The sequence below is a fragment of the Salvelinus fontinalis genome, unplaced genomic scaffold (assembly GCF_029448725.1).
Source record: "Salvelinus fontinalis isolate EN_2023a unplaced genomic scaffold, ASM2944872v1 scaffold_1714, whole genome shotgun sequence".
NCBI classification, from domain to species: Eukaryota; Metazoa; Chordata; class Actinopteri; order Salmoniformes; family Salmonidae; genus Salvelinus; species Salvelinus fontinalis.
In genome coordinates, this window is record NW_026601923.1 from 1 (window position 1) to 22,154 (window position 22,154).

A 22,154-nucleotide genomic window follows, 5' to 3' on the forward strand; every position below is an offset into this window, starting at 1 on the left:
AACCTATAATGGTGGTTAAGTGTGCCATGAATTCTAAATGAATCAGACGGTGTCACCAGCAAAGCACCATCACACCTCCTCCTCCATGCTTCACGGTGGGAACCACACATGCAGAGATAGTTCACCTGCTCTGTGTCTCACAAAGACACAGAGGTTGGAACCAAAAATCTAAAATGTGGACTCAGACTAAGGACAGATTTCCACCGGTCTAATGTCCATTGATCATGTTTCTTGGCCCTAGCAAGTCTCTTCTTCTTATTGGTGTCCTTTAGTAGTAGTTTCTTCGCAGCGATTCGAAACTATAAAATAACACATATGGAATCATGTAGTAACCAAAAAAGTGTTAAACAAATCAAAATATATTTGAGATTCTTCAAAGTAGCCACCCTTTGCCTTGACAGCTTTGCACTCTTTGCATTATCTGCCAGTGTTTTCTGGACAGAAATAATAAAGTGTTGTATCTGCAAAAATTCACTTCACCTCCGTCACAGACTGGTCTTCCCTGGCTGCCTGACTCTGCTGAGATCCCTGTCACCATCCGATCCTCCTAAAATGAGGCATGACAAAGAATTACCTTGGTGTACATTTATACATTACATTATCCAAGAATAGAATCAGTGGTTCAATCATTGAAATGACTATTATTCCCAGATCCCAGACTGTAGCTTTAACCTGCTGTCCTGTAGCTACTGTAGGTCTAGCCATCAATTCCAGATGGAACTTTCTATTATTCACTGAATATACTGCAAAATTCACTGAGCTCCATAGACTGGTCTTCCCTGGCTGTTTGACCCTGCTGGGACCCCTGTAATCATCTGATCCTGCTAAGACATGATGCGCACTAGAAGGCTGCATTCCTGCAGGACATCTGCGGTCCCGACAGATCATTGCGGCACGGTCAGCATTTTTCATGCGGGAGCGGGCGGTCACACAGACAACTTTGGGATGAAAATATTTTTGTTGTCCCACAGATTATTTTGAAACGGTCGTCTTTCTACTTTGTATGCGTTAGCCTACCCATTGTATTAAAATCACATAGTCTTCGCATTATTCACTCAGAATTCGCTGCGTACACTTCAGTAGCCTACCTCTCCTAGTTGGGCATAAGAGTTGAAGTGCGCCTAGTATGTGTGGTCTCATTGAAATAGAATAGGCTGCCTACATGGGCGGACAATCAAGTGGCAGTTGAATATGAAATTAACTTAAATATGATTAGACTAGTTTACTACAGTGTCGTCTATAAATAAATATTGATAATGAAAAGTGGAGGGTTCTCAACCAACGTGAGTCGAAGTGCAATCAAACAATGTGATTGAGAAGGAAAGGCACAATGCACACATAGGTTAGGTTACTATGGTGACCATAGGTTAGGTTACTAAAATGAGTTAGCGTTGCGCTTTTTCATTTTCAATAAGTATGGATTACCCATTTATTTGCCTTCAAATCGTCCTCCTAAAGGGTAGGCTATATCCCATAGGACTCTGCAAAACGTAGCAAGTGTCGCTGTCATCATTCTTGCTGCCTCCAGTTCAGTAGCTATACCTCCAAGATCAGTTGCGCATGTGGTCTCAATGAAATAGAGTAGGCTATAGCCTATGTATACATGGGCGGATAAGCACGGGACAGTTCTCTTTACAAGGAAATGTACTTCCTAAATAGGCCTTTGATTAGGCTATAGTTTACTACATTACCTAGAAATAGCCCTAAATATTGATCCCCCATATTTCTCCGTCTTCCCACTACTAAAAGGTACGCTATAAAAATAGCTCAACAGAAAGTGCACGTCTCTGCTCTCTTCAATCTACATCTAGTATATTGGCTGAAATAGCCCAGTAATAGAATGTAAGGGCCATGTGAGAATCTCTGGTAATTTAACCTATTTCTTAAGTTATTTTGGCGCATTTTGATATTACCTATATATATCTATATATTCACTCAGAATTCGCTGCGTACACTTCAGTAGCCTACATATATATTGTAATGAAACAGCAGGGAGCAGGTCTCGAACCCTCGACCTCCTAGCCCGAGGTCCGGCGCGCTATCGACTGTGCCGCAAAAGCATGCTCAAGCGGCAGAGTCGATTTCCGCGCTTATAAACCCAGGGTCGTTACAATATATATAGGGTGCAAAATTGCTGGGACCATGGCTGGCAAGTGAGCTGCGTCACATACGCCTAAAATAACATTACGGGACTTCGGTTTGGGACCAGTTCTAGCAGTAGCGAGTTGGACAGAAAACCAGCGGGATTCTTCATTTCGCTCAGACCTCTACTGTGCACCATGACAGTGAAGCCTGTAACGTCAGAGCTGTTCATTACTGTGTCAGTGTGAAAAGTAGGGAATTGGCTAGGGAAACTGACAGATCAATAACGTTACGTTGACATACTGACAAATACAACTGACATTGCACTGAAAAAACGTCAGAATATCAATATTCAATCGTTTGGCCGATTGTTTCATCGTTTGATTGAGGCAAAAATAATAGATAATGTAAGCCAACTTTTGGCCAGCTCTCTCTAGCGGTACATCAACCTGGTGAAAGCTTGCCAAGTTAATTTACTTCTGAAACGTGACAAAACAAAGGCTACAAAACGTGTCCATACCAACTACTGTTGTCAGATAGTAATAATAGCCACCTCATATCGCTATCTGACAGATAACTAGAGGTTAGCGCTGACCTGGCTGTGGTAGTTTCTCACTAGCGTAGCTTATTCATTCACTTCATTCGAGATGGGATATAACATTAGCTAACGTTACATGTCAGTTACAATACTAGCTCAGCACTGTGAATAAACACTAGTTGAGGTTCTTTTCTGTTAAGTTAAACAGCAGTTACCATGTCAGCTATATTACACAACTAAAGTAGACCGTTTCTATTCATTTTACAACTCGGTGAAAGAGCACAAGGCGTACACTGCACTATGCTCAACTCTACTGTGCTGTCGCAGCCAGCCTTCCAGAAGCGTTTCCTTCACACAGCCTGTCAGCCGCTCTGTGGAGTCCACGTGGTCCTGAATCCAGTCGTCAAACAGCCTACCCGACCTCCGAGGCGTCAGCATGGTCCTAAAGCACTCGTTTTTCTTGTATTGTTTCACATTCCAATTATAAAACTGGGGGGGGTAGTTGTACCCTTGGGAAATATCCATTCTCTCCAAGCCAGTAATGGTTAATGATTTGTTTACTGTAGTTGATTAGACTAAATTATATTGTGAGATTCCCCACTTGTTCATAAGAATGAAGACATTACTAGAGCGGGAGAACTAGAATGGCTGTGAACTATCAAGCCTGTATGATTATCAGTTATCATTAAAGAAAGTTAAATGAGAACCAGAACTACTTTTCATTGACATTTTTCACACCAAATACAAACATAGGAACAAGAATTTACAGACGCACCCCAACAACGACTACATCTCTGGTCACGCCCCCGTCCCTAGTGCCTGGTCACACCCCCGTCCCTAGTGCCTGGTCACACCCCCGTCCCTAGTGCCTGGTCACACCCCCGTCCCTAGTGCCTGCTCACGCCCCCGTCCCTAGTGCCTGGTCACGCCCCCGTCCCTAGTGCCTGGTCACGCCCCCGTCCCTAGTGCCTGGTCACGCCCCCGTCCCTAGTGCCTGGTCACACCCCCGTCCCTAGTGCCTACTCACACCCCCGTCCCTAGTGCCTGGTCACACCCCCGTCCCTAGTGCCTGCTCACACCCCCGTCCCTAGTGCCTGCTCACACCCCCGTCCCTAGTGCCTGGTCACACCCCCGTCCCTAGTGCCTGCTCACACCCCCGTCCCTAGTGCCTGGTCACACCCCCGTCCCTAGTGCCTGGTCACACCCCCGTCCCTAGTGCCTGGTCACACCCCCGTCCCTAGTGCCTGCTCACACCCCCGTCCCTAGTGCCTGGTCACGCCCCCGTCCCTAGTGCCTGGTCACGCCCCCGTCCCTAGTGCCTGGTCACCACCCCCGTCCCTAGTGCCTGGTCACGCCCCCCGTCCCTAGTGCCTGCTCACACCCCCGTCCCTAGTGCCTGGTCACGCCGCCCGTCCCTAGTGCCTGGTCACGCCCCCGTCCCTAGTGCCTGGTCACACCCTCGTCCCTCGTGCCTGGTCACACCCCCGTCCCTAGTGCCTGGTCACGCCCCCGTCCCTAGTGCCTGTCACGGCCCCGTCCCTAGTGCCTGGTCACGCCCCCGTCCCTCGTGCCTGGTCACGGCCCCGTCCCTAGTGCCTGGTCACGCCCCCGTCCCTCGTGCCTGGTCACGCCCCCGTCCCTAGTGCCTGGTCACGCCCCCGTCCCTAGTGCCTGGTCACGCCCCCGTCCCTAGTGCCTGGTCACGCCCCCGTCCCTAGTGCCTGGTCACGCCCCCGTCCCTAGTGCCTGGTCACGCCCCCGTCCCTAGTGCCTGGTCACGCCCCCGTCCCTAGTGCCTGGTCACGCCCCCGTCCCTTGTGCCTGGTCACGCCCCCGTCCCTAGTGCCTGGTCACGCCCCCGTCCCTAGTGCCTGGTCACGCCCCCGTCCCTTGTGCCTGGTCACGCCCCCGTCCCTAGTGCCTGGTCACACCCCCGTCCCTAGTGCCTGGTCACACCCCCGTCCCTAGTGCCTGGTCACGCCCCCGTCCCTAGTGCCTGGTCACGCCCCCGTCCCTAGTGCCTGGTCACGCCCCCGTCCCTAGTGCCTGGTCACGCCCCCGTCCCTAGTGCCTGGTCACGCCCCCGTCCCTAGTGCCTGCGTTATTGTTTGCCACATGGCCTTAAATTGTACCAGTTTGTTTTTCTCGGTCGCCCATGCTATTTTAATAATACATCATGCTATTTTAATAATACATCATTACATTTTTCCATTCTGTTAATGGTGGCGGATTAATTGATTTCCAAGTTTTAATATTTTTTTTTTTCAAGATGAGAAGAGACCCAACTGGCTGGATGATTGTCTCACTACACTCCCATATGCCATGTCTTGAAATATGCAGACAGGTGGATAAAACATCACTTTACATTGTAATAATTCTGACAGACAATTTTGTAGCTCCGCCCGTAATTCTTGGACTATAGCATTCCCAGAATGCATGGATTATTGAATCACTGTTAGTTTTACACTTAAGGCATGACACTGCCGTTGTGCTGTGGAATTTGTGAATTTTGTCTCTTGTATAATCCATTCTATACATTAGTTTATACTGGATGACGTGTACATTTTTGTTACATTTTGTTTAATTAGTTATGCTTCAACTTTCCCTCCATCTTGTGCCAATGTCAGTTGTTTTTAAATCTTGGTTCCAATAGTTTATATATTTTTCTAAGAGATAGTCAGTTGGATATGCTCTCTGGAAGGTTTTTTATATCTTACCTATAATATCAACATCCTTTCTGACTCAACATTTCCCCAAGCTTGCTCTGATCGAATCAACATTTCCCCAAGCTTGCTCTGATCGAATCAACATTTCCCCAAGCTTGCTCCCCAAGCTTCCCCAAGCTTGCCCCAAGCTTGCTTAAAAATGACTTTGTAATTCTCTGATGGAAATACATGTATTTCCTGTTACCACGTCATGTTTTCTATGCCTTTTAGTTTTCCATGTGGACCAATTTATCAGTGAATTGTGAAAAGCTATCCAAGGATTGTTCCAGAAGGTTGTGTTTGTAGGGAGTGATACTGGTTCATGTAGAATACATTTCCTTCTCTTCTATATTGTTATAGTGTTCTTAACTATGAAGTTGATAATGTCCATGGCTTTGTATTTTGAAAATAGACACGAGTTAGCAGAGTTAGCAGAGTTAGCCCATGTCATGTTAGGTCATTCTTCTACATGTTGCTTAACTTTCTAACTGTACAGAAGAACATCACATCAAAATGTCCATTGGTAAGGAGGAAACAAACTCTCATACTGATAAGAACTACACTTCTGTTAAGTTCACATCTGTCACCTTACCCTTCTCATGCAGATTTCTACTGGAAGCCTTGGAGGACCTAGACACAAGCCTGCGGGAAACTACACTTGAGGCTATTCGTAGTACGAGGCCAGCCCACAGATGTCTTTCCAAGACTTTTCAAGGTGAGGAAATGTCAAATGAATGATCAAATCAGCTAGGATGACAAATGTGGTATGTGTAGATAGGCTGAAAAGCACTCAGACACATACACAGATCGCCACATCGCCCATTGTCTCATTCACAGCGCTGCATTTGCTCGCTGAGCTATAGCCTCTCTAACTGCTTTGGTAATGAAGTTCACACACCACCTTAATATGTCAGATTGCTTATGATACCCAGATGGAATGGTATTAAACTCTAAATAAAGGGCACAGGCTGCCTGCTGTAAGTCATGTACACTTTCTTGCCCTCACTGTGCACCTGGGCAACACCGTTAGTGTTGATATGATACACAACCATGTCAGTCCAAAGGAGTTGAATTACAAGGCAGTTGTGTTTGTGCGTGCCTTCTGTGAACCGTTACCTGGTAACACCCAGACAGACGCCACTGTTGCAGTAGTCAGGATCGGGGTTCTGACTCAATAGTTAATGGATAAATGTTGGTGATGCTCCTCCTAGTCTAGGTGGGGGTTTTTCAGCCTTTTATTCAGACGCATATTTGCATAAAATATTCCGGTACGGTCATTGACCTGTTTTTGAAAGGGCATGAATTATACAAGAGCAGTAACTGGGTGCCTCGGTCGTGTACAGAGCGCACAAACACATACACACACACACACACACTACACTACACTACACTACACTACACTACACTACACTACACTACACTACACTACACTACACTACAGTTGTGTGCGGGTACATCAAAGCTGGAACCGAGAGACTGTTTAACAGCTTCTATCTCCAGGCCATCAGACTGTTAAAACAGTCACAACTAGCCTTAGTTACTGTTCTAGCAAACCTGATGGCCGAATGTTAAAGAACGTCTAGACACTCGAGAGCACCCTTACCTGCCGATCTATAAATGATGTCTCCGTAATCTAGCATGGGTAGGATGGTCATCTGAATCAGGGTTAGTTTGGCAGCTGGGGTGAAAGAGGAGCGAATTCGATAGAGGAAACAAAGTCTAGTTTTAACTTTAGCCTGCAGCATTGATATGTGCTGAGAGAAGGACAGTGCACCGTCAAGCCATACTCCGAAAGTACTTGTATGAGGTGACTACCTGAAGCTCTAAACCCTCAGAGGTAGTAATCACACCTGTGGGAAGCGGGGCATTCTTCTTACCAAACCACATGACCTGTGTTTTGGAGGTGTTCAGAACAAGGTTAAGGGTAGAGAAAGCTTTTTGGACACTAAGAAAGCTTTGTTGTAGAGCATTTAGCACAACATCCGGGGAGGTGCCAGCTGAGTATAAGACTGTCTCATCTGCATATAAATGGATGAGAGAGCTTCCTACTGCCTGAGCTATGTTGTTGATGTAAATTGAGAAGAGCGTGGGGCCTAGGATTGAGCCTTGGGGTACTCCCTTGCTGACAGGCAGTGGCTGAGACAGCAGATTTTCTGACTTTATACACTGCACTCTTTGAGAGAGGTAGTTAGCAAACCAGGCCAAAGACCCATCAGAGACACCAATACTCCTTAGCCGGCCCACAAGAATGGAATGGTCTATCGTATCAAAAGCTTTGGCCAAGTCAATAAAAATAGCAGCACAATATTGCTTAGAATCAAGGGCAATGGTGACATCATTGAGGACCTTTAAGTTTGCTGTGACATTCCATAACCTGAGCGGAAACCAGATTGCATACCCGAGAGAATACTATATACATCAAGATAGCCAGTCAGTTGATTATTGACAAGTTTTCCCAACACACTTGATAAACAGGACAAAATAGAAATAAGCCTATAACAGTTAGGATCAACTTGACCTCCCCCTTTAAATAAAGGATGAACTGTGGCTGCCTTCCAAGCAATGGGAACCTCCCCAGAGAGGAGAGATAGGCTTGGCGATAATAGGGGAACCTTAAAGCAACCTTAAAGAAGAAAGGGTCTAAACCATCTGACCCAGATGTTTTTTGGGGGTCAAGTTTAAGGAGCTCATTTAGCACCTCAGACTCAGTCACTGCCTGCAGGGAGAACGTTTGTAGCGGGGTAGGGGAAAAAGAGGGAGAAGCATCGGTGATAGTCGCATTAGAAGGGGTGGGAGATGAGGAAATGTTGGACGGGCAAGGAGGCATGGCTGAGTCAAATAGGAATCCTGACTTAATGAAGTGGTGATTAAAGAGCTCAGCCATGTGCTTCTTGTCAGTAACAACCACACCATCAACATTAAGGGGCAGCTGTGAGGAGGGTTTATTCTCCAGGTCTTTAACCGTTTTCCAGAACTTCTTGGGGTTAGACCGACAGAGAGAGAACTGCTCCTTAAAGTAACTAACTTTGGCCTTCCGGATAGCTTGAATGCACTTATTTCTAATTTGCCTGAACGATAGCCAGTCAGCTTGAGTATGCGTATGCCGAGCCTTTCGCCAAATGCAATTCTTGAGGTGGAGTAACTCTGCAAGATCACGGTCGAACCAGGGGCTGAACCTGTTTATAACTCTCATTTTCTTTATGGGGGCGTGTCGGTTATCAATACCACTGACAATATCAAAAAAGAAGGTCCAAGCATCTTCAACAAAGGGTATTAAGCTGATTCTATACCATTTTACAGGCCAGTTCATGAAGGAAGGCTTGCTCATTAAAGTTTTTTAGCAAGCGTCTATGACAAATCAGGACAGGTTGTTTCACTGAGCAGCCATTACGAACACAGGCTGTAAACAGTGATCACTAAGGTCATTACAGAAAACACCTGATCTAAGACCACTCTCTACCCCACCACCAAAATTACCCCCACTTTCCCCCTCCAGGAGTGGAATGTCACCCGGCTGACCTTCGAGTACGACTCAGAGCCCTTTGGGACGGAGCGCGACACCAACATCCTGAAGATGGCGCAGGACTTTGGCGTGGAGACCCCAAATTCCCACACACTCTACAAACTGGCCAGGTCAGAGTTCATTTTATCTCCTCATGCCACCACTTAGCACCGCACCACCAGCTTAGTGGCAGAGCTCTGGGTTGAAGTTCCCCATTAGACACAGATCTAGGATCAGCTTACCATCCTCGCAACTTAACTGTAACAATTTGGAGGGGAATGCTAGACTGACCTCAGATCAGTGTTTAGGAGCATCTTAATCCACCCGTGCTGTCTGGAGGGGCTGCTCTCTTCTGATATTAGTTGACTGTTTGTCTGTAGTGGTGTCTGCCTCCAACAAGGTCTGCCATTTTGTTGTTGATGTTTATAAACACAGATCAATATTAATTATTGGTCTGGCACTTTGAAATGCAGGACAGAGTTAACGAATATCGCCTCAGCATTTATCCAAGCCAAAACAGAGAACTACAGGGATAAAAATGCCCTTTAATATGTCTGATTGACTCTGTTCACTTCTTTGGGAGGGAGTTTGTAAAAGTAACAGTTGGCCTAATTGAGTGACTTTGACAGTTTTACACAGCTGTGCTCCTCACTGCATCATTTCCTGGGAGCTCTATCTGCTGGTATCGCGTTTCCTTCTACTGAGAAAAGATGGATGCAATACAATCTGACAAGGTCTGAACTGCAGGCAAGTCTTTTGTATTGACATCTCTGTTGCCTCCAGTGTCTCCAGTGGATTGTGACTCAAAAAAAAACAGTGTGTGTCTGAATGGTTGAGTGGAGTGGCATGTTTCTCTCAGAGATGCATACTGCCACATGAGAGCAAGTCCAACCGGTGTCGGCGATATGACATGGGCATTTACATAAGTATTCATACCCCTGAGTCAATACATGTTAGAATCACCTTTGGGGTCGTTCTGGGTAAGTGTATAAGAGCTTTGCACATCCGTATTGGTGGGTCTGGTGATGAGGGGAGATTCAGGCTGATAGTGGGTCTGGTGGAGAGAAGGAAGAGCGAGGAGGAAGAGTACTATAGGAAATGTTGATGGGGAAGAAATTGATAGTTACAGTTTATTTGGAAAGTATTCAGACCCCTTGACTTTTTCCACATTTTGTTGTGTTACAGCCTTATTCTAAAATAGATCAAATATTTTTTTCCCCTCATCAATCTACAGACAATACCCCATAATAACAAAGCAAAAACAGGTTTTAGAAATGGAAATATCACATTTACATAAGTATTCAGACCCTTTACTCAGTACTTTGTTGAAGCACTTTTGGCAGCGATTACAGCCTCGAGTCTTCTTGGGTATGATACTACAAGCTTGGCAGACCTGTATTTGGGAAGTTTCTTCCATTCTTCTCTGCAGATCCTCTCAATCTCTGTCAGGTTGGATGGGGAGCATCGCTGCACAGCTATTTTCAGGTCTCTCGAGATGTTAGATAGGCTTCAAGTCCGTGCTCTGGCTTGGCCACTCAAGGGCATTCAGAGACTTGTCCCAAAGCCACTCTTGGGTTGTCTTGGATGTGTGCTTAGGGTAGTTGTCCTGTTAGAAGGTGAACCTTCGCCCCAGTCTGAGCGCTCTGGAGCAGGTTTTCGTAAAGGATCTCTCTGTACTTTTCTCCGTTCATCTTTGCCTCGATCCTGACTAGTCTCCCCACAGCATGGTGCTGCAACCACCATGCTTCACTGTAGGGATGGTGCCAGGTTTCCTCCAGACGTTATGATTCAGGCCAAAGAGTTCAATCTTGGTTTCATCAGACCAGAGAATCTTGTTTCTCATGGTCTGAGAGTCTTTAGGTGCCTTTTGGCAAACTCCAAGCCGGCCGTCATGTGCCTTTGATTGGTGGAGTGCTGCATAGATGATTGTTCTTCTGGAAGGTTTCCTATCGCCACAGAGGAACTCTAGAGCTCTGTCAGAGTGACCATCGGGTTCTTGGTCACCTCCCTGACGAAGGCCCTTCTCCTATTGCTCAGTAGGGCCAGGCGGCCAGCTCTAGGAAGAGTCTTGGGTGGTTCCAAACTTCTTCCATTTAAGAGTGATGGAGGCTACTGTGTTCTTGGGGACCTTCAATCCTGCAGACATGTTTTGGTAGCCTTTCTCAGATCTGTGCCTCGACACAATCCTGTCTTGGAGCTCTACGGATAATTCCTTGGTGTGGTTTTTGCTCTGACATGCACTGTCAACTGTATGACCTTGTATAGACAGGTGTGTGCCTTTCCAAATAATTTCCAATCAATTGAATTTACCACAGGTGAACTCCAATCAGTTGTAGACACATCTCCAAGGATGATCAATGGAAACAGAATGCACCTGGCTCTATTTCGAGTCTCGTTGCAAAGGGTCTGAGTACTTATGTCAATAAGGTAATTCTGTATTTACATTTTTATAAATTTGCAAAAATGTCTAGTAATTTGTTTTCACTTTCATTATGGGGTGTTGTATGTGGGGGATTTGTTTTAATATAATACATTTTAAAGTAACTAGCTAAAATGTAACTAGTGCTAATGCTACTTACAGTACTAGTCAACAGTTTGGACACACCTACTCATTCCAGGGTTTTTCTTTATTTAAAAAAAAAAATACTATTTTCTACATTGCAGAATAATAGTGAAGAAATCAAAACTATGAAATAACACATATGGAATCATGTAGTAACCTTCTTTTTTTTTTTTTACAAATCAATATATATTGTAGATTTCAGATTCTTCAAAGTAGCCACCCTTGCATGGCTGAGAGAAAGCCAAGAGTGTGCCAAGCTGTCATCAAGGCAAAGGGTGGCTACTTTGAAGAATCTGAAATATAAAATATATTCGGATTTGTTAAAAAATAAAAAATGTTACTACATGATTCCATATGTGTTATTTCATAGTTTTGATGTCTTCACTATTATTCTGTAATGTAAAAACAATAACGAAAAAACCTGGAATGAGTAGGTGTGTCCAAACTTTTGACTGGTGCTGAATATATAAAAAAATGTTTTCTTTGCTGCTGTAGGTAGCATTAGCTAGCGCTAGTCAGCTGTACCTGTGCCAAAACTCTGGTATTTTTTATCCTACCGCTTGTTTTCCATCTTAATTGGTAAGCCAATTTTGTTTTATCGTGCTCTCTCTAGTCTCTCTGCAGCAGACATATAGTGAGCAATATGTTTGGAACATAAAAGCGTAGTATTCGAATCACAATACATATAGAATCGTGAGAATAGCAATACTTATCATAACAGCACTTAAATATCATGATAATATCGTGAGATCCATGGCAATTCCCAGTCCTAATGGGAAAGGCTAGATGAGAGAAGATGTAGGGAGAGGGGAAGTTGTACTTCTCTTGTTGACGTGAAGGGAGACCCTGCCCACTGCAACAACAAAGTCAACCCTCGCATGACGTCTTTGTCTTCCCCTGTTGGTCCAGAACAAGCCCACACACACTGTCAATTACACAGTCTCATACCCAGCCTGATAATCTCCCCTTACTGGTTGTGAGAGATGATGACACTGTCACACTACACAACATGTGCTGAGGGGAGCTCTGCAGCAGTCAGCCATGGTGGACAGCATGTGCCTGCCTAGCGCCAGACAAGGCGGCTCTGTCCTGATAGAGCGGTGCACAGTGTTCCTGCTCTATCTATCTATAGCTCAATATCTTTCAGTCAGTTTTTCTTACTGCAATAGGACTGCTGAAAAAGATTGGTTTAGTCTGAGGTTTTCTCTGCTCTGTATATCTGATGAATTCCATTGCTCTCTCTTTCTCATTCTCTGCATTTGAGTCTTTCGCTCTCTCTCTCTTCAGGTCGAGCATAAATTGGCTCTTAAGAACTCCAAAGCTTCTCATTTATAACAGTTATAGACTGTGTTTAATATAATGGAGAAGGGAGGGGTAGAAGCCAGCCTGCATTACTGATACTGTTGTATACGGGCTGAGGCAGTAAAGGTTGATCCTCCCTCCTCCATTATATTAAACACAGTCTATAACCGTTATAAACGACAAGGTTTGGACTTCTTAAGAGCCAATTTATGCTCGATCTGAAAATGTGATCAGAGGCGCCGTACTATGGATCGTTAGACGCAATGGTGGAGCCTCCAGAGGCATGCAAAGGCCCAATCTAGTTCCATACCACATGCCATGGTGGAGCCTCCGGAGGCATGCAAAGGCCCAATCTAGTTCCATACCACATGCCATGGTGGAGCCTCCGGAGGCATGCAAAGGCCCAATCTAGTTCCATACCACATGCCATGGTGGAGCCTCCGGAGGCATGCAAAGGCCCAATCTAGTTCCATACCACATGCCATGGTGGAGCCTCCGGAGGCATGCAAAGGCCCAATCTAGTTCCATACCACATGCCTTACACCTCCCAAATGTTGTAACAATGTAGAGGGCTCCGTATAGCTCCGCATTGACATGATTGGTTGACGGGAGGTGAGGGTGGCAGGTCCTGTATAAACAAACTCACTTCCTTGACAACATCCTTCACAACAGCTCTGTGCTGCTCAGCGATGCCCAAGAAGTATGAATGTCCTGACTTCTGCAGAGGCCGTGTCACAGTAAATGCTGCACAGCCATTGAAGACATCTGATTGACCATGCAAAGGCTCTCATAAATACACACTGCTCAAACTGTCGTTTTTCAAAAGTATTTTTTCCTGTTCGAGTCCCAGAACATCAGTCATTCATCACGTACCTTGCAGAAAGCCTACAAGCCATCCGAGTCCCCCCAAAACACCTACAATAGATTACCAGGATTACATTTCCTTGGTAAGCTTTTTAGATGTCACAGGCACAGCTATTAGTAATCTGAATGTCCTGAATTATGTTGTCTTGTAAATGCTAGTCTGCTACTGCAGCCGTGCCGCTGGGCTAATTAAAAAACTGTGACCTTCAGTGATGCAGACTTTGGTATTAACTGTGATGACACGCTGGCACAGCACATGCTGCATCTGTTGTACTGAGGTAAACAACAAATTGATTCAAAACGTTTCCCTCTCCTGTGTGTGTCTGTGTGCACGCTTGATTCCCTCCCCCAAACTTCCTGTCCTCAGAACAGGACTGTCTGTTTACAAAAGGTTCCCTCTGGGTTTCATTATAACCCTTGGCTGCCATTGTGGCTCTGTAAAGGAATGAAGACGTGGCAGGGGCTGAGATGCCAGATGCCAGGAAATACTCTTAAAATTACTGTTTATCTACAGTACCAGTCAAAAGTATGGGCACACCTACTCATTCCAGGGTTTTTCTTTATTTTTACTATTTTCTACATTGTAGAATAATTGTGTAGACATCCAAACTATGAAATAACACATGGAATCATGTAGTAACCAAAAAAGTGTTAAACAAATCAAAATATATTTTTGATATGAGATTCTTCCAAGTAGCCACCCTTTGCCTTGATGACAGCTTTGCACACTCTTGGAATCCTCTCAACCAGCTCAACCAGGTAGTCACCTGGAATGCATTTCAATTAACAGGTGTGCCTTGTTAAAAGTTAATTTGTGGAATTTCTTTCCTCCTTTAATGTGTGTGAGCCTATCTGTTGTGTTGTGACACGGTAGGGTTGGTATATAGAAGATGTCCCTATTTGGTAAAAGACCAATTCCATATTATGGCAAGAACAGTTCAAATAAGCAAAGAGAAACGACAGTCCATTACTTTAAGACATGAAGGTCAGTCAATCTGGAAAATTTCAAGACTATTTGGTTCCATTCGCCGTGTCTTTGTGAGACACAGAGTAGGTGACCGGATGATCTCCGCATGTGTGGCTCCCACCGCGAAGCATGGAGGAGGAGGTGTGATGGTGTGGGGGTGCTTTGCTGGTGACACTGTTGGTGATTTATTTAGAATTCATGACACTCTTAACCAGTATGGCTACCACAGCATTCTGCAGCAGTACGCCATCCCATCTGGTTTGCGCTTAGTGGGACTATCATTTGTTTTTCAACAGGACAATAACCCAACCCAACTCCAGGCTGTGTAAGGGCTATTTTACCAAGAAGGAGAGTGATGGAGTGCTGCATCAGATGACCTGGCCTCCACAATCACCCGACATGAACCCAATTGAGATGGTTTGGGATGAGTTGGACGGCAGAGTGAAGGAAAAGCAGCCAACAAGTGTGGGAACTCCTTGTGGGAACTCCTTCAAGACTGTTGGAAAAGCTGTCATCAACGCAAAGGGTGGCTACTTTTGAAGAATCTAAAATATATTTAGATTTGTTTAACACTTTTTTGGGTACTACATGAATACATAGTTTGATGTATTCACTATTATTCTACAATGTAGAAAATAGTAAAAATAAAGAAGAACCCTGGAATGAGTAGGTGTCCAAACTTTTGACTGGTACTGTACATTTTGGGGAAGACTGGAACAGACTCTGGTCTGTCCCCCTCCTTACTGGAACAGACTCCCTGTCTGTCCCCCTCCTTACGGGAACAGACTCTGGTCTGTCCCCCTCCTTACAGGAACAGACTCTGGTCTGTCCCCCTCCTTACAGGAACAGACTCTGGTCTGTCCCCCTCCTTATGGGAACAGTCTCTGGTCTGTACCCCTCCTTACGGGAACAGACTCTGGTCTGTCCCTCTCCTTATGGGAACAGACTCTGGTCTGCCCCCCTCCTTATGGGAACAGACTCTGGTCTGTCCCCCTCCTTACGGGAACAGACTCTGGTCTGTCCCCCTCCTTACGGGAACAGACTCTGGTCTGCCCCCCTCCTTACGGGAACAGACTCTGGTCTGCCCCCCTCCTTACGGGAACAGACTCTGGTCTGTCCCCCTCCTTACGGGAACAGACTCTGGTCTGTCCCCCTCCTTACGGGAACAGACTCTGGTCTGTCCCCCTCCTTACGGGAACAGACTCTGGTCTGTCCCCCTCCTTACGGGAACAGACTCTGGTCTGTCCTCCTCCTTATGGGAACAAACTCTGGTCTGTCCCCCTCCTTACTGGAACAGACTCTGGTCTGTCCCCCTCCTTACGGGAACAGAGTCTGGTCTGTCCCCCTCCTTACTGGAACAGACTCTGGTCTGTCCCCCTCCTTACGGGAACAGAGTCTGGTCTGTCCCCCTCCTTACGGGAACAGACTCTGGTCTGTCCCCCTCCTTACGGGAACAGACTCTGGTCTGTCCCCCTCCTTACTGGAACAGACTCTGGTCTGTCCCCCTCCTTACGGGAACAGACTCTGGTTTGTTCCCCTCCTTATGGGAACAGACTCTGGTCTGTCCCCCTCCTTACGGGAACAGACTCTGGTCTGTCCCCCTCCTTATGGGAACAGACTCTGGTCTGTCCCCCTCCTTACGGGAACAGACTCTGGTCTGTCCCCCTCCTTACAGGAACAGACTCTGGTCTGTCCCCCTCCTTATGGGAACAGACTCTGGTCTGTCCCTCTCCTTACGGGAACAGACTCTGGTCTGTCCCTCTCCTTATGGGAACAGACTCTGGTCTGCCCCCCTCCTTATGGGAACAGACTCTGGTCTGTCCCCCTCCTTATGGGAATAGACTCTGGTCTGTCCCCCTCCTTATGGGAATAGACTCTGGTCTGTCCCCCTCCTTACGGGAACAGACTCTGGTCTGTCCCCCTCCTTACGGGAACAGACTCTGGTCTGTCCCCCTCCTTACGGGAACAGACTCTGGTCTGTCCCCCTCCTTACGGGAACAGACTCTGGTCTGTCCCCCTCCTTACGGGAACAGACTCTGGTCTGTCCCCCTCCTTACGGGAACAGACTCTGGTCTGTCCTCCTCCTTATGGGAACAAACTCTGGTCTGTCCCCCTCCTTACTGGAACAGACTCTGGTCTGTCCCCCTCCTTACGGGAACAGAGTCTGGTCTGTCCCCCTCCTTACTGGAACAGACTCTGGTCTGTCCCCCTCCTTACGGGAACAGAGTCTGGTCTGTCCCCCTCCTTACTGGAACAGACTCTGGTCTGTCCCCCTCCTTACGGGAACAGACTCTGGTCTGTCCCCCTCCTTACTGGAACAGACTCTGGTCTGTCCCCCTCCTTACGGGAACAGACTCTGGTTTGTCCCCCTCCTTATGGGAACAGACTCTGGTCTGTCCCCCTCCTTACGGGAACAGACTCTGGTCTGTCCCCCTCCTTATGGGAACAGACTCTGGTCTGTCCCCCTCCTTACGGGAACAGACTCTGGTCTGCCCCCCTCCTTACGGGAACAGACTCTGGTCTACCCCCCTCCTTACAGGAACAGACTCTGGTCTGCCCCCCTCCTTACGGGAACAGACTCTGGTCTGCCCCCCTCCTTACGGGAACAGACTCTGGTCTGTCCCCCTCCTTACAGGAACAGACTCTGGTCTGTCCCCCTCCTTACGGGAACAGACTCTGGTCTGTCCCTCTCCTTACGGGAACAGACTCTGGTCTGTCCCCCTCCTTATGGGAACAGACTCTGGTCTGTCCCTCTCCTTATGGGAACAGACTCTGGTCTGTCCCTCTCCTTATGGGAACAGACTCTGGTCTGCCCCCCTCCTTATGGGAACAGACTCTGGTCTGTCCCCCTCCTTATGGGAATAGACTCTGGTCTGTCCCCCTCCTTATGGGAATAGACTCTGGTCTGTCCCCCTCCTTACGGGAACAGACTCTGGTCTGTCCCCCTCCTTACGGGAACAGACTCTGGTCTGTCCCCCTCCTTACGGGAACAGACTCTGGTCTGTCCCCCTCCTTACGGGAACAGACTCTGGTCTGTCCCCCTCCTTACGGGAACAGACTCTGGTCTGTCCCCCTCCTTACGGGAACAGACTCTGGTCTGTCCTCCTCCTTATGGGAACAAACTCTGGTCTGTCCCCCTCCTTACTGGAACAGACTCTGGTCTGTCCCCCTCCTTACGGGAACAGAGTCTGGTCTGTCCCCCTCCTTACTGGAACAGACTCTGGTCTGTCCCCCTCCTTACGGGAACAGAGTCTGGTCTGTCCCCCTCCTTACTGGAACAGACTCTGGTCTGTCCCCCTCCTTACGGGAACAGACTCTGGTCTGTCCCCCTCCTTACTGGAACAGACTCTGGTCTGTCCCCCTCCTTACGGGAACAGACTCTGGTTTGTCCCCCTCCTTATGGGAACAGACTCTGGTCTGTCCCCCTCCTTACGGGAACAGACTCTGGTCTGTCCCCCTCCTTATGGGAACAGACTCTGGTCTGTCCCCCTCCTTACTGGAACAGACTCTGGTCTGCCCCCCTCCTTACGGGAACAGACTCTGGTCTACCCCCCTCCTTACAGGAACAGACTCTGGTCTGCCCCCCTCCTTACGGGAACAGACTCTGGTCTGTCCCCCTCCTTACAGGAACAGACTCTGGTCTGTCCCCCTCCTTATGGGAACAGACTCTGGTCTGCCCCCCTCCTTACGGGAACAGACTCTGGTCTGTCCCCCTCCTTACAGGAACAGACTCTGGTCTGTCCCCCTTCTTATGGGAACAGACTCTGGTCTGCCCCACTCCTTACGGGAACAGACTCTGGTCTGTCCCCCTCCTTACGGGAACAGACTCTGGTCTGTCCCCCTCCTTACGGGAACAGACTCTGGTCTGGCCCCTCCTTACGGGAACAGACTCTGGTCTGTCCCCCTCCTTATGGGAACAGACTCTGGTCTGTCCCCCTCCTTATGAATCCAGGATGTGGCCTTTTGTTAAAAATCTTAGAGGCAAAAACGGATCGTAAAAAATCTAATTCAGACGAGGGCTTTGCTTTGAAAAAATTATATCGGCAGCTCAGAGCAATGAAGCAGTACCTCCCATTAATATTCATTGTAGCACACTGTAGCAAAACTTCTGCAATGAAAAGTTCAGGTAGTCCCTCCCTGTTTCAGTCCATTTTCTTCCATTCAGTACAGTAACTCATGAATACGACCTGGTTAGTGAACACCTGTGGTTTCTCTGTTCTAGGATCATTGAGATGAACAACGACATGCCCCCGCTGACCTTCAAGCGCTTCCAGGCCATCGTCCAGCGGCTGGAGCTGCCCAAGAAGCCCCTCCCCACTGTCCCCGGACAACAGATGGACTGCTGCCAGACAGGTATCGCGGCCAATCACGATGAGTGTTACGGAGTGCCCTCCCTCAATGAACTAGGTGAGCGACGTGTGCGTGTGTGTTTGTTGGTATGTCTCCTCATCGTCTGCTAGTGATGATAAATCAGTTTGATTTTTAATGGAATTAATTTGACAAAAAAATCAATTATCGGGCAGGTTTTAAGAATCACGGTTTGGGTCCTGCTGCATGGAGGGGCGGGGAGACTGAGGCACTGGAGAGACTGAACAATCATATGGACAAAAAGGTGAGTCAACTGATCTGGGTGTATCCAGGCCTGGCATAGTGACCAGCCGGCCAAGGCTCCCTGGCCACCTCTATCACAAACACTGAAGATGAAGTTAGTGTGGATGCTTCTTCAAGTACTTTTCCTTATGATCAACCTACAGTATGTTTTTGAAGACACACAGAGCGATAGCTCATTTCCCATCATGGCTAGTCACATGTGAAGGTTGGTCCACCACACATCGGACTGGTAGCCTAGTGGTTAGAGCGTTGGACTTGTAACCGAAAGGTTGCAAGATCGAATCCCTGAGCTGACAAGGTAGAAATCTGTAGTAATCTGATGATGATGTTTAGCTGTGTGTTAGAGCAGGGCTGCAGCAAAGACCTGCACACCCAAAGACTCCCAGAGGAGGGTTAGTTTTCACCATCTAACCAGACTCTCAGATGAGGGTCTATTTCTCTCTATCTGCTCATTACTGGGGTATCTTCAGTGGGAACCAAACGGGGAGGGACCTACCTGAATTTGTCCAATACAAAATAGTTCTCATTTTCGATAATTTTTTTACCAAAAAAGAGGCGTGGTGACCGCTTTGTTATTGTTTCAGTTAAGTACTCTAACTTTAATAATGAATCTCTATTTGTTACAAGTGTTGAGGAGGGGTGTGTCTGTGTGTGTGCGCTTTTTGTGTTTGAGCATTGGTTTAGGCCTAGGTGACTGGGTCATGTCTAGATGGGATACAGCTCTTGTCAAATTGATGTCAAAAGTTGAAATGTTTTGCATTTTAGCTAACCCTTACCCTTTTTCCTAACCTTAACCTAATTCTCCTAACCTTAACCTAATTCTCCTAACCTTAACCTAATTCTCCTTACCAGCTAGGAAGAGTCAATTTTGACAAAAGCTGTATCCCTTCTGGACAACCAGGTGAATGGTTGAATAGTGTTATATTTCTATATGTGATGTATTGCAGGTGTTTGAGGAGCTGCTCCTGGATGCAGACTGGAGTGTGAACGCAGGCAGCTGGATGTGGCTCTCCTGCAGCTCCTTCTTCCAGCAGTTCTTCCACTGCTACTGTCCTGTAGGCTTCGGCCGGAGGACTGACCCCAGCGGATACTACACACAGAGCGCACACACAGGCTGTCCAATCCCCACAAGCCCCTCTACAGTAGTGTACTTTACATATTCATATCACAATGGAGACCAGTCTCTCGTTGAACACCCGAGCAGAGCTGCCAGGATGTCAGTCAGATTCACCTGGTTGGGAAACTTTTTGACAGCTCGATGTTTTTCCATCAGTCGACTGACAGGCGGTGATATGAATTGCTCTGTGTTGCATTGCTCTCCCCTTGAGCTAGTTTTTGGTTGTGTAACGTCATGTAATTACATGGCTGGTAGCGTAACAGTCAGCCTTAGCCCTCATGCAACATCCAACATCAATGTGTGTGTGTGTGTGTGTGTGTGTGTGTGTGTGTGTGTGTGTGTGTGTGTGTGTGTGTGTGTGTGTGTGTGTGTGTGCGTGCGTGCGTGCGTGCGTGCGTGCGTGCGTGCGTGCGTGCGTGCGTGCGTGCGTGCGTGCGTGCGTGCGTGCGTGTGTGCGTCAAGACCCAGTCACGCTTCTCTGATTCAGCCATGTTTTATATTATTACCAAGGATCTATTCTAGAAGTAACTCTGTCAGTAACATTATTTTATGTTATTACCAAGGATCTATTCTAGAAGTAACATTGTTTATATTATTACCAAGGATCTATTCTAGAAGTAACTCTGTCAGTAACATTATTTCCCATCATCCCTTCTTGTGGCTGTGTTAACAGGGTCAAAGTTGCACCAATGGTGATGATGGGGGTTTTGTGGGTGGAACTAGAATTGCCCATGTTGTGTATGATGTCATTTCAGGAGGTATATACCCAAGCTGAAGGACTACCCTAACCGGTACATCCACGAGCCGTGGACGGCCCCCGACTCAGTGCAGAAGGCCACTAACTGTGTGGTGGGGATGGACTACCCTAACCGGTACATCCACGAGCCGTGGACGGCCCCCGACTCGGTGCAGAAGACCACTAACTGTGTGGTGGGGATGGACTACCCTAACCGGTACATCCACGAGCCGTGGACGGCCCCCGACTCGGTGCAGAAGGCCACTAACTGTGTGGTGGGGATGGACTACCCTAACCGGTACATCCACGAGCCGTGGACGGCCCCCGACTCGGTGCAGAAGGCCACTAACTGTGTGGTGGGGATGGACTACCCTAACCGGTACATCCACGAGCCCTGAACGGCCCCCGACTCGGTGCAGAAGGCCACTAACTGTGTGGTGGGGACGGACTACCCCAGACCCATGCTCAACCATGCACAGAGGAGCTGCCTCAACATATGATGAAGCAGGTCTACAACACGCTGTCCAGCTGCAAGGGTCTCAGTGAGTTCACACACTCAGTCACACTCACACAATCAGTCACAGATAGGGGTGAGGGTTGTAAGGTAGCCAAGGTGCCAGATGCCAGGAACACTGTAGGCCAGGTTTTAGGAGGGACTGAACATTACCCCTTTCTTGTATATTTGTGCAGTTTCTATTTGTGAGTTGGTTATGTTAATGTACCCTTTTCTCTCTCAGGTTTACTTGGCTCCGTCTCCACAATCCAGGAGGAATTGGAGTCGGCAGTAATGACTGACAGCTCACAGACTCACGGCAACGGTAAGTCACCTGATCATGTTTAGTCTCGCCGGCCTGTGATGTCATCATGTGACATCGTCGTGTCGCTACAAACACTGTTTGACTACTTCCTGTCCGACTACATGCCCAGGCAGTGTATTGCATCAACCAATGGTTGTGTGCAACGTCACCGACTGTGTAGTCGGGGAACCAGATTGTTATATCATATGATGTGGTTAGCTGATATGTTAAATACCTATCCAGTCTGCATTGTAGTCAGACTGGAACCTGACCAGTGACTAAGATGTCTGATTTGATTACTAGTGTCTGGGCTTGAACTGCTGTATCCCCGATGCTCAAACGTTACACGCAATGTAGAAGACCTGGATAA

The 22,154-nt window shown here is 47.3% G+C and overlaps 1 pseudogene; it reads left to right on the forward strand.

The window, feature by feature from the left end:
* Window positions 1–5,930: 5,930 nt before the first annotated feature.
* LOC129849836 (cryptochrome-2-like) lies at window positions 5,931–21,805 on the forward strand (annotated as a pseudogene).
* Window positions 21,806–22,154: the final 349 nt, after the last annotated feature.